The sequence below is a fragment of the Phocoena phocoena genome, chromosome 6, assembly GCF_963924675.1.
Source record: "Phocoena phocoena chromosome 6, mPhoPho1.1, whole genome shotgun sequence".
In the NCBI taxonomy this organism is placed as follows: Eukaryota; Metazoa; Chordata; class Mammalia; order Artiodactyla; family Phocoenidae; genus Phocoena; species Phocoena phocoena.
In genome coordinates, this window is record NC_089224.1 from 115,119,712 (window position 1) to 115,133,816 (window position 14,105).

Sequence of the window (14,105 nt, forward strand, 5' to 3'; positions counted from 1 at the left end):
AGGGCTCTCTTCCTGGCCCCCCTGGCTGGCCGCTGTGCCAGCCCAGCTCCTGCACAGACCTGCCCGACCAGGAAGGGCACGGCCAGGTGCCAGGTGCAGGCACCGGCCACGCAGGAGGGTCCAGCTCTGCCGAAAGGGCATCCATTTCTGAGTCTGCTGGTCTTGTCCCTGGGGAGGAGCGGTGGGTCCTGAGGCATAGAGCGTGGGTTCCTGCAAGGCCTGACCCAGAAGCCAGAGCGGGGGCTGCAGAAGGCAGAGAGAGGGGCCCCTAAGAGCTAACCTGGGGGAAGGGCAAGAAAGTGAGGGCTGTGAGCCAGTTGGCAGCTGCATGCGAGGCAGCAGGGGGCCCCTTTTCACCGGTTTTCTGGCAGCTTCTCTGTGGGGAATCCCCTTCCTCTCACTCTTTCCCAGTGACCTCTGACGTTAGAACCCTCTGTCTGAGGCAGAACCAGAGGGGGATTCTATTGCCAGCTTCTGACAGTTTTCTTTTAGCCTTTAAGAAAGGCACGTGGAAGGTTCTGGTTCTGACCAAGAAGGAGGTGGAGCCGGCATATCGCACCTAACCACTGCCACCAGTTACACGGAGGCTCCGGACACAGTTCTCAGGAGACCCAGAGGGGCGTGAAGAGGAGTGCAGACGAGCCAGGACTTGTGGGAAGACCACGCTACTAATGCCACAAGGGTAGCAGTGCCACTGCCCCGTCCCAGCTACGGCCAAGTGGGGTCCATGCCTCCCCCTCCGCACTGGGTGCTGCCTCCAGGGAGGCTTTCCAGGGCCCCAAGTTCCTGCATGGGGCGATAGACACAGTGGGGTGGAGCCCCCAGCTCTCCATTCCCTGCACTAGAGAGGGGAGATGGAGAAGGGAGTCCTCTAGATCTAGTATGAAGTCCTGGCTTCACCCCCAAGCAGCCCATACATGAAACTGGCCAGGATCGCACAGCAGAGGCTCTGAGAACAGAATCCAGTGTGGCATACCACCCAGGCTGCACACTGGCTCTGGGTAGCACACAAGCACAGCAGACCACAGCAGTACTGCAAAGGCCTTGAGAATTAGATTAACATTCAAACACAGCCCAAGGAAGAGGGCCAGGACATGCTCTGTGAATATAAGCACATTGACAGTCTGCAAAAATAGAAGATTTAAATGGGAACCAGGCTCTCATAACATAATACTCGAAATACAGGATGCAATCCAAAATTACCAGGCATACCAAGAGCCAGGAAAATCTCAACTTGAACAGGAGAAGACAATTAACAGACAAAAACGACAACATGTGGGCTTCCCTGGTGGCGCAGTAGTTAAGAATCCGTGTGCCAACTCAGGGGACATGGGTTCGAGCCCTGGTCCAGGAAGATCCCACGTGCTGCGGAGCAACTAAGCCTGTGCACCACAACTACTGACCCTGTGCTCTAGAGCCTGTGTGCCACAACTACTGAGCCCGCGAGCCACAACTACTGAAGCTGCGCACCTAGAGCCCGTGCTCCTCAACAAAAGAAGCCACTGCAATGAGAAGCCCGCACACCACTAGGAAGAGTAGCCCCCGCTTGCCTCAACTAGAGAAAGCCCGCGCACAGCAACAAAGACCCAACGCGGCCAAAAATAAATTAAAAAAAAAAAAAAAAAGACAACATGCCACAGAATTTGGAAGTCCTTGACGAGGCAATAAAGCAGTGCTCATAACCAGACAGAGACAGCTGTCATGGACTGTCTTGAAGCAAATGCAGAAATATAATAACTGAAATTAAAAATTCTCTGGGTGGCCTTAGGAGCAGAATCAAGAAGACAGAGGAAAGAGCCAGTGAGCTTGAAGACATATCAAAACAGAGTACTCGGGCTTCCCTGGTGGCGCAGTGGTTGAGCGTCTGCCTGCCGATGCAGGGGACACGGGTTCCTGCCCCAGTCGAGGAAGGTCCCACATGCCACGGAGTGGCTGGGCCCATGAGCCATGGCCGCTGAGCCTGCGCTTCCGGAGCCTGTTGCTCCGCAATGGGAGAGGCCACAACACTGAGAGGCCTGCGTACCGCAAAAAAAAAAAAAAAAAGAAAGTACTCAATCTGAACATCAGATGGAGAAAAAAGATTAAAAAACGAACAGTGTCCCAGAGACACTGGGACAATAACAAAAGGTCTAACATTTGCTTCTGTGAATTTCCAGAAGAGGAGAAAGAATACAGGGCTGAGAGACTATCTGAAGAAATAAAGGATGAAACCTCTCCAAATTTAGTTTAAAAATATATATATACCTACAGATTCAAGATGAGCGAACCCCAAACAAGATAAACCCAAAGAAATTCATGCCAAGCACTCCAAAATCAAATTTCCAAACAGTAAAGGCAAAGGAAAATCCCGAATACAGCCAGACAGAAATGATGCACTACCTACTTGGGAACAATCTGAATGTCTGGATTTCTCATTAGAAGCAACGAAGACCAGAAGGAAGTGGTACACAATGTTTAAAGTGCTGAAATAAAAGGACTGTCAAGCCAGAATTGCACATCCAGCATAAAGTATCCTTCAGGACGAAGGTGAAGTAAAGACAGTCTTAGATGAAGGAAAATTAAGAGAATCTGCAGCCAGCAGACCTGCGCTAAAAGGACTATTATTAAAGGAACGTCTTCAGACAGAAGGGAAATGATACCAGGAGGAAGCTTGGAACACCAGGATGAGGGAATAGTTTTAAACGTGTTTGACGGCTGAAAGCAAAAGTTCTAACACTGTGAGGGGGGTTTCAACCTAAGTAGAGGCTCTGGGCGGGGCTCTGAGCGGGGTGGGCGGGGCTCCCAGGTTGCAGGCCCAGGCACCCAGCCGTCGCAGTTCCCTGCTGGAGGCTGCCCAGGATCTTCTCGCCCAAGAGGTGAATCAGCGAGTCACAACCTGGGGGCAGAGAAAGAACAGAGACCTCAACCACACACTTTAAACCATGACGCCAAGCAAGCACCTTAGACCAGGGGTCCCCAGCCCCCGGACCAGTAGCGGTCCGCAGCCTGTTAGGAGCCAGGCCACACAGCAGCAGGTGAGCGGCGGGCTAGCGTAAGTGAGGCTTCATCTGCCGCTCCCTGTGCTCGCATTACCGCCTGAACCATCCCCCCAAAGCTCCCCAGTCCATGGAAAAATTGCCTTCCACGAAACCAGTCCCTGGTACCAGAAAGGTCGGGGGCCGCTGCCTCAGACCCACGGTGTCAAGACGGCCGCGGCTGTAAACCACTCTAGGCAGTGGAAGGTGATGCGGCTGCTGTCTGGTTGCAGGCAGGTGCAGGGCACGTGGCCTGGGACCTTGCCCGGGATGGCATCTCCTCTCATCCCCAGGCGGGAAACACGGGGCAGCACCGGGAAGCCACGACTGCCCGCAGGCAGGCCACGAGGGCCTTCCCCAGAGCCGAGGGTCATCACGTGATGCTGAGTGCCTGGCCCGCTGGACATGGGCTGCTTTACATGATATCCAGAAAGAATTACCTTTTAAATATAATAATGCTATTTTGGTTATATTCTAAATTTTTAGAGTTGCAGACTCAAGTATCTAAGGTTGGAATGTCAAAATACCTGTAATTTACTTTTAAGGGCTTTTGCGCGAGTAAAGTGAGTTAAAAGTTTTTTAATTTGCTAAAGTTTGCAAGATGGGAGAGGATGTATTGTACAGGAAGCCTGCTTCTGTGGCTCTTGCATGCAGTACGGATCACTTTCGAAAAGAGAAGCCGCTGTCAGCTTCAGTGACCCTAAGTATCTCGGAGAGCAAGGTGAAAGCAGTGATGTGATTCCGACACCAGGCGCTGCCTCTGCAAGCCTCAGCTGCCGGCTACTTCCTGGCCATCTACAGCCGACAGCTCTGGGCTGACTACGCAAAGAGCAGGCCCTGAGACCTCATGCTACAGCAACCGGTGTCCCCAGCCCCTGCCAGCCAGCCCTCCACCTGCAAGCTAACTTGGAGACCCTATCTTACCCCCAGGACTCTGGTGTCAAAGACCCATGGAAGATGCAAGTGAAACTGTCCAAATTTTAGGACGTGAGACAAGACGTAGTTTGAGCAGAGTGGTCCAAAACAGAAGCTGAAAAGAAGTCTGGTTTATATACAACTAATCTAGCATCAAACTATTAACTGGAGCAAATTTTGTTTGTTTGTTTGTTTTTTGCAGTACGCGGGCCTCTCACTGCTGTGGCCTCTCCCGTTGCGGAGCAACAGGCTCCGGACGCGCAGGCCCAGCGGCCATGGCTCAAGGGCCCAGCCGCTCCGCGGCATGTGGGACCTTCCCAGACTGGGGCACGAACCCGTGTCCCCTGCATTGGCAGGTGGACTCTCAACCACTGTGCCACCAGGGAAGCCCAACAGGAGCTAATTTTACAAACCACATTTTATTATGGAAAATTTCAAAGATACACGAAAGTAGAGAGAAGAGCACAGTGGACCCCCCCCCTTCCCATCACCCAGCTCCACCCATCTTATTTCACACACATACCCCCAAAATTTTGAAGACAATCCCAAACATAGCATTTTATCCATTAATAGTTGAACTCGTATCTCTAAAATATCACAACGATACAATTATCACAATTACAAATTAACAATAGCTCTAAATCAAAGCTTTTGAAAGTGATCATTTCTACATCAAATGAAAAAGGTTCACAACAGGCCAATGAACACATGAAAAGGTGCTCAACATCTTTAGTCATTAGGGAAATGCAAACCCTAGCCACCAGTATAAATAATAGCACTTTGACATATTTTTCCACTGGATTAAAAGAAAAAGAAAACCATATGATGCTGGTGATTTAGTATGGGAACTTCACCTCAGTGTGACCCAGGGAACCGCTGTGAACTTCTTCAAACCTGGCACTGGTCTCACTGTCCAGGAGCCCTTCCATCTGGCCCAAAGGCTCCGGCCCTCTTGGTGAAGGCCTGCCAGGTGGATGACATGGAGGCCCCGCCCCGAGGAGACTGGACGAAAGCCACACCTTTTCTAATTGTCCCACCAGGTTACCCGCAGACAAAGCGACACACGTGAGACCTGTACCCTGACGACACTGTGGTCTAGCAGCCCAAAGACCATGCAGGAGCTGTGCGAGGTCAGGGCCCACCCAGGGCCCGGCAGGCGGGAACTTCACGTGGCCGGGGTGGGGGCGACCTCGTGCAGTCCAGGGTTCACTGTGTCTGCGGCGGGAGGCTGTGTCACCCACCAGCAGGCAAATAAACCCACAAGCCCTCAGGAGTCCGGGTCTATAGGTGCCCCTGGCAACTGTGACTCAAGCATATAAGTCAACAAAGGCAGGAAACAAAGAGGTAGCTTCCAGCTGAATTATTTTCTTAGAGTTAAAGCTTTTTACAGCCTGAAACCCCAAAATAAGGCAAGGGTGCTACTGATCATCATAGATCAATACCCAACCACTGAGGGGTTCCAAGGCAGTGGGAGAGACACGGCAAGATGCTTGTGATGTGGGCTTCCCTGGTGGCGCAGTGGTTGAGAGTCCGCCTGCCAACGCAGGGGACACGGGTTCGAGCCCTGGTCCGGGAAGATCCCACATGCCACGGAGCAACGAAGCCCGTGCGCCACAACTACTGAGCCTCCGCTCTAGAGTCCGCGAGCCACAACTACTGAGCCCTGCGCACCTAGAGCCCACGCTCTGCAACAAGAGAAGCCACAGCAGTGAGAAGCCCGCGCACCGCAACAAAGAGTAGCCCCTGCTCACTGCAACTAGAGGAAGCCCACGCACAGCAACAAAGATCCAACACGGCCAAAAATAAATAAATAAATTAATTAATTAATTTTTAAAAAGTGCTTGCAATGTGTCTGGGGAAATGCAGAGGTGAGCCACCATGCACAGCCCCTGTACAGCAGAAGCTGACACACCTGCGTCAAGGGCAGCTGTGGTCCAATGTGCCTTTTCCTCCAAAGAACAAAAAATTAAAATTTTTCACTCCAAAGGCCCATAGTTTGGCTCACCATGTTTCTCTCCGCGGTGTGCTGGCCTACACAGGTGGCCTCGCCGCTCAGGGGGGAAGACATACAAGGAAATTTGCATAAGACAGTGGTGCAAAATGGAGCTGGAGGAGGCTTATCTGTGCACAAAGACACTCCTGAGAATAATCCAGATACTCCACTTGATTTCACACTGGAAGAGTACAAGAGGATAGAGGCAACTGTAAAAAAACTACCCATAAGGGCACAAAGCAGCAGCTGTACTTCCAGTCCTGGATTCAGCCCAAAGGCAGAATGGATGGCTGCCCATCTCTGCTATGAACAAGGCTGCAGAAGGTTACAAGTACCGCCAATGAGAATATATGAAGAAGCAGCTTTTTATACAATGTATAATCAAAAACCAGTTGGGAAGAATCATATTCAAGTTTGCACTACCATCCTTGCATGCTTTGAAACTCTGACAGCATACTGGAGGCCACTCAGAAAAAGCTTGGAATAAAGGTCAGGGAGACTACACTTGACAAACTTTTCACTCTTATAGAAATGGAATATTTAGGGGCCCGTGTAAATGCACCAATGGTTCAAAGAAATGACAGCTACTATGAGGATCTGACACCTGAGGATACTGAAGAAATTATTGATGAACTCAAGGCGGGCAAAATCCCAAAACCTGGGCTAAGGAGTGGACGCTTCTCATGGGAGCCACAGCCAGAGGTCTTACCTCTTTGACTGAACCACCTAAAGAACCTGGCTTTGGTGGGCAAGCAGGCCTTTAATTTATATTCAACCGTAAAAATGCCACTGGAGAAATAAAATATGAATCTCCTATCTACATAAAATAAAATATAATAAAATAAAAATTGGTACTAACTTTTCAATGGAAAACTTAACAAATGTTAAAGGGGGAAGACCTCTAAGTGAAAACACAACAGACCCCAGCCCTGCCCCACCCAAGGGCTCTCACCGAATCCTGGATGCAGACCTCCAGCCACCCGTCCTGCACCACATAGATGCTGGTATCTGGCTCCCCTGGCCGGAAGACGTACTCCCCTTCCAGAAGCTACACAAACACCATGTGTTTGCAAAGTTCCAGGAAAAGTGGCTTCTCAAAGTGACCCAGGACCCTATAAGAAACAGTGCACATGGGACACCTACAGGAAGGAGGGGAGAAGGGACACAGGCCACAGTCCCTGACGGCCAGACCACAGAGCGAGCTTTCAAGAGCTGCAGAGCCCATAGCACAAGCACCAGCAGGACAGAAGCTTAAGCTTCAGGAATTTCCATCAGCTACTGTTCCATGAGCTCAGAGAACTCTCAGGCCATGAGCATGAATTTGAATCAGATGCATAAACGAGGGCAGGTAGTGAAGCGCTGGAAAGAGGAGTCGGGGCTTCCAGGGAGAAATGGGGAACCAGACTTGCAATTTTCCATCCAGCCACACGCTTCCCATACTCGCTCCATGTCGCCCTGAAGGTGAACACTCTGATAAGCAGACAGACACACGAAAGAACCGGCGAGGAGGCTCCACTCACCACTGGGAGGGCACCGATGGCAAGAAGACTTCCCAACTGATGAAAGCAGTGTTCACATATTGGGGTCTGGGGCGGGCATTCTGGCTTACACATGAGTTAACTCCCACTTCATGCTCACTAGATAGAATAGCCTGTTGTGGCTGATCAAACACATATTGTACGTCTGCTTAATTATTAAAGGACACATTGGCCAGAAGTAAAGAACGTCCGGGGCTTCCCTGGTGGCACAGTGGTTGAGAGTCTGCCTGCCGATGCAGGGGACACGGACTCGGGTTCGAGCCCTGGTCCGGGAAGATCCCACATGCCTCGGAGCAACTAAGCCCGTGCGCCACAACTACTGAGCCTGCGCTCTAGAGCCAGCGAGCCACAACTACTGAGCCTGTGTGCCACAACTACTGAAGCCCGTGCGCCTAGAGCCTGTGCTCTGCAACAAGAGAAGCCACCGCAATGAGAAGCCCGCGCACTGCAATGAAGAGCAGCCCCCGCTCACTGCAACTAGAGAAAGCCCGCGCGCAGCAACGAAGACCCAACGCAGCCAAAAACAAATAAATTAAATAGATAAATATTAAACAACAACAAGAACAACAAAACGTCCACGTAAAAAATAAAGATTAAATGCCTCCCTTTCTAGGGTGCCAATGCTCGTTCTCCTTCAACGATAAGACTCCCTTCCCAGGTGCCGAGGCCATACTGACTCACCATGTACCTGCTGATCTGTTTTTTTTGAAACCTTGAAGGAATGTATCCCTGACTAGCTTAATGTTCTTTGTTCTGACAAGACATAAAACTGCCAAAAACTATGCTTCTCTGGGGAAGTTCCTCAGAGTTATCTGAGAGGTTGTCTTCCAGGCTATAGTCCTCAGTCTGGCTCAGATAAAACTCTTCTTATTCCTATTATAGGTTGTTTATTCATTATTTTTGTCGCCACAACCAACGGTGGCCACAGGGAAAGGACACCTCGGAGGCCAGGTGACAGCCAGTCCCCGGGGCACAGCCGCAGGCACATGGCGGGCCTCCCGTGTCCACTTCTCTCTTACCGAACATTTTTCAGCATGTACAAAACTTCTGACGGCAGGTGAGAATTCTTCACATCGAACTCCGTGAGGTCGGCCTCCAGCAGGGAGGGCGGGGGCTCCTTTGGCTGCAGGGTGGGGTATTCCTTCTTGAAACGCAGGATGCTACAAAGCAGAGAGACATGCACCTGGAGCAGAAGCCCAAAGGGGTTCAAACGCAGACGGTGTTTGCGCCGTGAACTCCACGGCAGGGAAGCCACGGGCGGCACAACGTCCGCGGCCTCCCCAGCGCCCACTGGGGAGGGCAGCTGAGACGTGACTAGTCTGAAGGGCACCCCCAGTACCTCTTGGCCAAAGACAGCACCTTGGTCCTCTTCCTCACCCACTGCGGGGGGGCAGCTGTGTTCCCCACAAGCACGTGGGGGAGTGTGGTCACCTGCAGAGTGAAAGGGGGAGGCCACGTCTGGACCCTGCAGCCGGTGGATCCAGCTCTCAGCCTCAGGGTCGGTCCCAGCCCTCAGGACCTGGCCTGCCCGCAGCCCGACACCAGCATCCCAGCCCGGCCCCGCCCTGCTCACCTGCCCAGGACACAGGGAACCATCCTTGGCGCTGATGATAGCGATACCGCGTGGCCATGTCCCCAGACAGCCCATGCTCTGAGAGCTCTGAGTCCTCAGCCCTGCGTCCTCTCTGCCTAGAAGGCTGATGCTCTCCACCCCACACCTGTCACGCTGGCACACACGACAACCCGAGTGCCTGCACAGTCCTCCCAGTCTGGAAGGCTCTTCACCCTCCCCCACAGTCGAGGCCCACCGGACTGCCCCAAACAGCGGCGCCGGGGAGCGCGGAGGGCCCGGCTCCTAGCCGGGAACCGGGCAGCCACTGCCCCCTGCTGTCCCCTAGCTCCCGAGCTGCATCTGCCCCACGGTGCCAGCTGTGGTTGTCGGTGGGCGGTCACCACAACCCCTCCTTCCCTCCCAGGCGTCCTGGCCTCACTGGACCACGTTCCTGTCCTTAGCCCAGGTCCAGCTTGCCGCTGCCCAGTCCTCGGCAGGGTCACCAGTGGACAGCCCCCCACCCAACCACACACGCCTGAGTGCCTTTGAGACCTGCCGGGAGTCACTCCACGTGGCCCTGCACGAGCCTGCGGGGGGCCCGCCCACTGTCCCTGCGCGCCCGCCCGCCAGACAGAGCAGCCCCAACCGACCGGCCTCCCACAGCGCCTGACACTGAGGAGGAAGAGCCACGTGAGGACACCCACGTGACTCCCCATCGACAGCTCAAGCTTACCCACGAAGAACATGAATCGACTGTGTAACTCGAGGAAAGTAACAAAGAGAAGATATTTTTAAATATCAGCAAATGCTTCAAGCGTGCATTTGAAGCACAGGCAGCCTCAGGCAGTCTGCTGAGACCTCCTGCCCTTAAGGGGAGAAGGGCGCAGGGGCCCGGCTGCTGGACGGGCTGGACGCGGCCGCTCCTCCCAAGGTGGGTCTTGACGCTGGCAAGCGAGGCCTTGCAGTTTCCCCCTCGCGGAGCCTGGCCCCAAATCCTGGTTGGACCAGCGATCTCAGCACCGGAGCCAGGACCCTCCACCCACCACACGTCAGGGATGCTCCGGGCGGGGGGCTTCTGTCCTCCCTTCCAGTTCACGTTCACCTCACGGGGTGACGGGGCCTCCTTCCCAAATGCTTCCGCCCAGCCATGCCCTCCCCAGACCCTCCCCGAGCCCCAGAGCCGCCGCACAGCCCCCAGGCACAGGTCTGCGGTGCCGACACCTCTGAGGGGAGGAGGCCTGGGCCTGCAGCACGGGCTACCTTCCTCATGATATTCCTGCCGCAGAGCATCGCTCTGTCTCTCTTCTGGAACCTGTACTGAGGAGTGGGCTGCCCTTGTCCTGCAAGGGGAGCCAAGGGGCTGCCTGAGCACGGCTGGGACCCGCGAGGCGGCCATGTGTACACACTGAGCTGTCCTGCCCCTGCCGGCCCCGCCCCGCCCCCAGTGACACAGCACCTCGCCCCAGGGCTGCGACAGACCCTTGCAGAGGAAGCGGGACTTCACTCTTCTTGGAAATGTGATCCAAGGAAGTTCAGAACAGACTCGAATTGCATGGATCCGACGAGCTCAGCCTCGTGGACAGGCCAGCAGTTTCCAACAAAAGCCACCACCCGAGCCTCCCCCACCCTTTCAAGCCCTCCTCCCCATCCCCCTAGGGCTAAAGTCTGAAGCAAGATACTCACGGAATCAGTTAACCCTTCTATACACAAAAATGGTCATCGGGCTTCCCTGGTGGCACAGTGGTTGAGAGTCCGCCTGCCGATGCAGGGGACACGGGTTCGTGCCCTGGTCCGGGAAGATCCCACATGCCGCGGAGCGGCTGGGCCCGTGAGCCGTGGCCGCTGAGCCTGCGCGTCCGGAGCCTGTGCTCCTCTACGGGAGAGGCCACAACGGTGAGAGACCCGTGTACCGCAAGAAAAAAAAAAAAAAGATGGTCATGCCAATAAGGTCCAGGGCCAGGGCCAGGAGGATTTCAGTTGCAACACCCACCAGCTAGCTGGGTGAGGTCACAGATAGAGCACCCGTCAGCAAGGTGCCATGAGGCCCCTCCCAAGCCCAGACACAGGCTGGACACAAAGGACCCAGGGCAGCCAAGGGTGCAGTAGGCCACTGATTCTGGGGCCTGCCCATTAGCCGGGGGCAGTGAGGTGGTCACCTGGTGGACTGGGAACGCTGCTCCGTCAGCTGCAGACCCCAGGACCGAAGGGTGGCCAGGTAGAAGCACGCCTAGGGGGGAAGGCTGCAGTCAGGAAGGGCCAGGATGGGCACGGCCCTGGCTCCCCAGGGAGTGACAACAGAGCTGTGGGTCAGGGACAAGTCAGCAGCCCTGGAGACCTCCAGAAAGAAGCGACCTTCCAGGACGCTGAGGTCCCCTGAGCCCACTTGCTCTGGAGCAGCGCCACCCACGGCATGGCTGGGCAGGGCCAGCAGCCATGCTGTGTTGACAACAAATGCTCCAGGCGTCATTAACGCATCTGAATCCTAAATCCTCAGCTTTCCTGCTCCTCTGGCCACAGTGGGTACAAAGGCCACCTCTCAGTGCCCTCTCGTCACCAACAGAACCACGTGCTGCTGGCCTCGGGGCAGACAGAAGCCCACACAGCAGCAGTGCTGGGAAACCCTAAGGAGCCAACTGGATTTTGAGAGCATTAAATACCAGCTCACAGCAGAGAAGGGCTCCCAGGGAGGGAGTTAACAAGGGGCTTCAGAAGCCCAGACCCCAGGGAGAGAGAAAGGAAGGTAAGAGAGAACAGTGAGGGACTTCCCTGGTGGTGCAGTGGTTAAGAATCTGCCTGCCAGTGCAGGGGACACGGGTTTGAGCCCTGGTCCAGGAAGATCCTACATGCTGCAGAGCAACTAAGCCCGTGCACCACAGCTACTGAGCCTGTGCTCTAGAGCCCGTGAGCCACAACTACTAAGCCCGTGTGTCACAACTACTGAAGCCTGCGAGTCACAACTACTTAGCCCACATGCCACAACTACTGAAGCCCGCACGCCTAGAGCCCGTGCTCTGCAACAAGAGAAACCACCACGATGAGAATCCCGCGCACCGCAACGAAGAGTAGCCCCTGCTCGCCGCAACTAGAGAGAGCCCGGGCACAGCAATGAAGACCCAACGCAGCCAAAAATAAATAAATAAATTTTCAAAAAGAGAGAACAGTGAGTGTGGAATGGTGAGTGGGCAGACGGCTGGGGCCGCCCATACACAGGATACTGGCAGATTCCCCCCAAAGCTGAAGAAACCAGCCAAACAAGTAGCTACACTCCATTCCTCCCGGTACCCACATACCTCCTTCCAAGCAGCCAGGAACAGGATGGGTTTGGGGGAGTGGTGGGGGGACTTGTTAATCCCTTCAAGTTTCTACACAAGTGCCAAGAACTAAAGCAGCTTGCCTGATCCTTCAGAGCCAGGATCACACACAGCATCGATGCCAGAAAACCCAAGGAAATCAATGCGCTCAGAAAAGCATTTCAAAAGCAGAATGTCGCATCGAGACAGAATAAGGAAGTGATTCAGAAAGCTCAACCCTTTGAACTCAGCTCAGGAGGCAGATGGAAGCAGTGGGAGCTTCTGCTTCAGTGAGGCATCCAGGCCCCCCTGGCCCAGACTGCGTGCTTGGCTAGAGACGACATCCACCAGGCAGCAGATGAGCACCCTCCTCCTAAGCGTGTCTCTCCGAGCTCAGCCACCCCCGGGGGGGCAGCCAGGGCTGTCCACAGGAAGGGTCACGGGGATGCCCCAGGCCTATTTATACAGTCTCTTGTGGTTAGGCATCTCAGACTTTCCAGCTTTTCACGGTTGTTTTAATGCATCTACATTTCTGGTTTAGAGATAAAGGCCCTTGTAATGTGGATATATATGTTCCACGGGTAAAAGGCCCTAAGACAAAGCAAGCAGACTTCCTAAGGGGAGGCAGGAACTCACAAGAGTGACCTTGGGGAAGAGGAGGGAGGGCCGCAGCCCTGACAAGGGGAAAACAGGCCCTACACACCACCCCCACATGCAGCAGGCTTCAAGGAGTTGCTGCGGGGCAGATGTTAAAGGACCCTTTCTCCTTGTCCAGAAGTGGCCATAACTGGGGATTTTAAGGCTGATTCCTCTCTGGAATCCTCAGGTTCTGCACCTCTGGGCCGGCGTCCCCCTCTTGCTCCATGGCTAAAAGTGAAACAAAAGAAGAGAGACCGGTTCCAAGGAGGGCACACGTTCCACCACCTCATGCTCACGGGCAAAGCAGTGCCTCCCAGCCCTTCCCCAGGTTCCTGTCCGCGTTAAATTATGCTTCCACTGACAGGAAAACCCTGACGAGAAACTGTGTTCTCCATGGAGAGAAGCTCTTTTCACAAGCAATCGGAGCCCCTTCCCTCTTGTAAATAGCCCTCGTGTGGCTGCCCAGGAACCTAGAACTGCAACCAAGTCCCGGGCTCCTCCCCCAGCCAGTCAAGGGCCAGTGTGGGCAGCCGGGCAAAGGCCTAGTGCAGCAGGGATTTCCAGCACCTGGGGAGGGCTGCGTGGCCACTACAGGCTGTGAGCCAGACCCTCACTAGTGGCCTGTGCACAGGATTTCCCCCGCAGTGCGGCTGAGCCCTGGAGGTGGGTGTGTTGGTCTGGGGTGTGGTGAACTTGAGGACCAGCTCTGCTCACCTGGCCTCTGTGCCGCAGGGAGGAGCCCCGTCTAGGGCCTTCACCCTGTGGCTCCCAGGTCCCTTGGAAGGGCAACAGTAAGAGAGGGTTGTCTCTTCCGAAATCCCACCGGGAGAAGTCAGGGAGCAGAAGGTAGGTGCAGGGTCACCTGCATCTGCTCACTGGTCAAAGGTCCCTGCCGACCCCGTGGGAAACCCTTTCTTCTCAGATGTCTCCTCAAGGACCAGCAGCGCCTTGACCCCAGCTCTGCGGCCCAGCCCTGACCAGGGCGGTCTCCCCACGCCTCCCAGGCTTACAGGCGACAGAGCTCAAGCCCCCAGCACCTGCTACACAACCAAACCGCCTTCAGCTGCTGCACGTGCTCCACAGCACAGGGGACGGGAGGGAAGGAGACAGAGCGCAGGAGAACTGGGGGGCCGGGGGCGGCGCGGTTGGGGTCATCGAGGTTAG

General features: G+C 54.7%; 2 pseudogenes; one reads left to right on the top strand and one right to left on the bottom strand.

Annotated features, from left to right (window-relative positions):
- The first annotated feature begins 2,921 nt into the window (after positions 1-2,921).
- Positions 2,922-6,686, top strand: LOC136125186 (NADH dehydrogenase [ubiquinone] flavoprotein 2, mitochondrial pseudogene; annotated as a pseudogene).
- A 137-nt stretch (positions 6,687-6,823) lies between these two features.
- LOC136125188 (patatin-like phospholipase domain-containing protein 7) lies at positions 6,824-10,732 on the bottom strand (annotated as a pseudogene).
- Between the last annotated feature and the right edge of the window lie 3,373 nt (positions 10,733-14,105).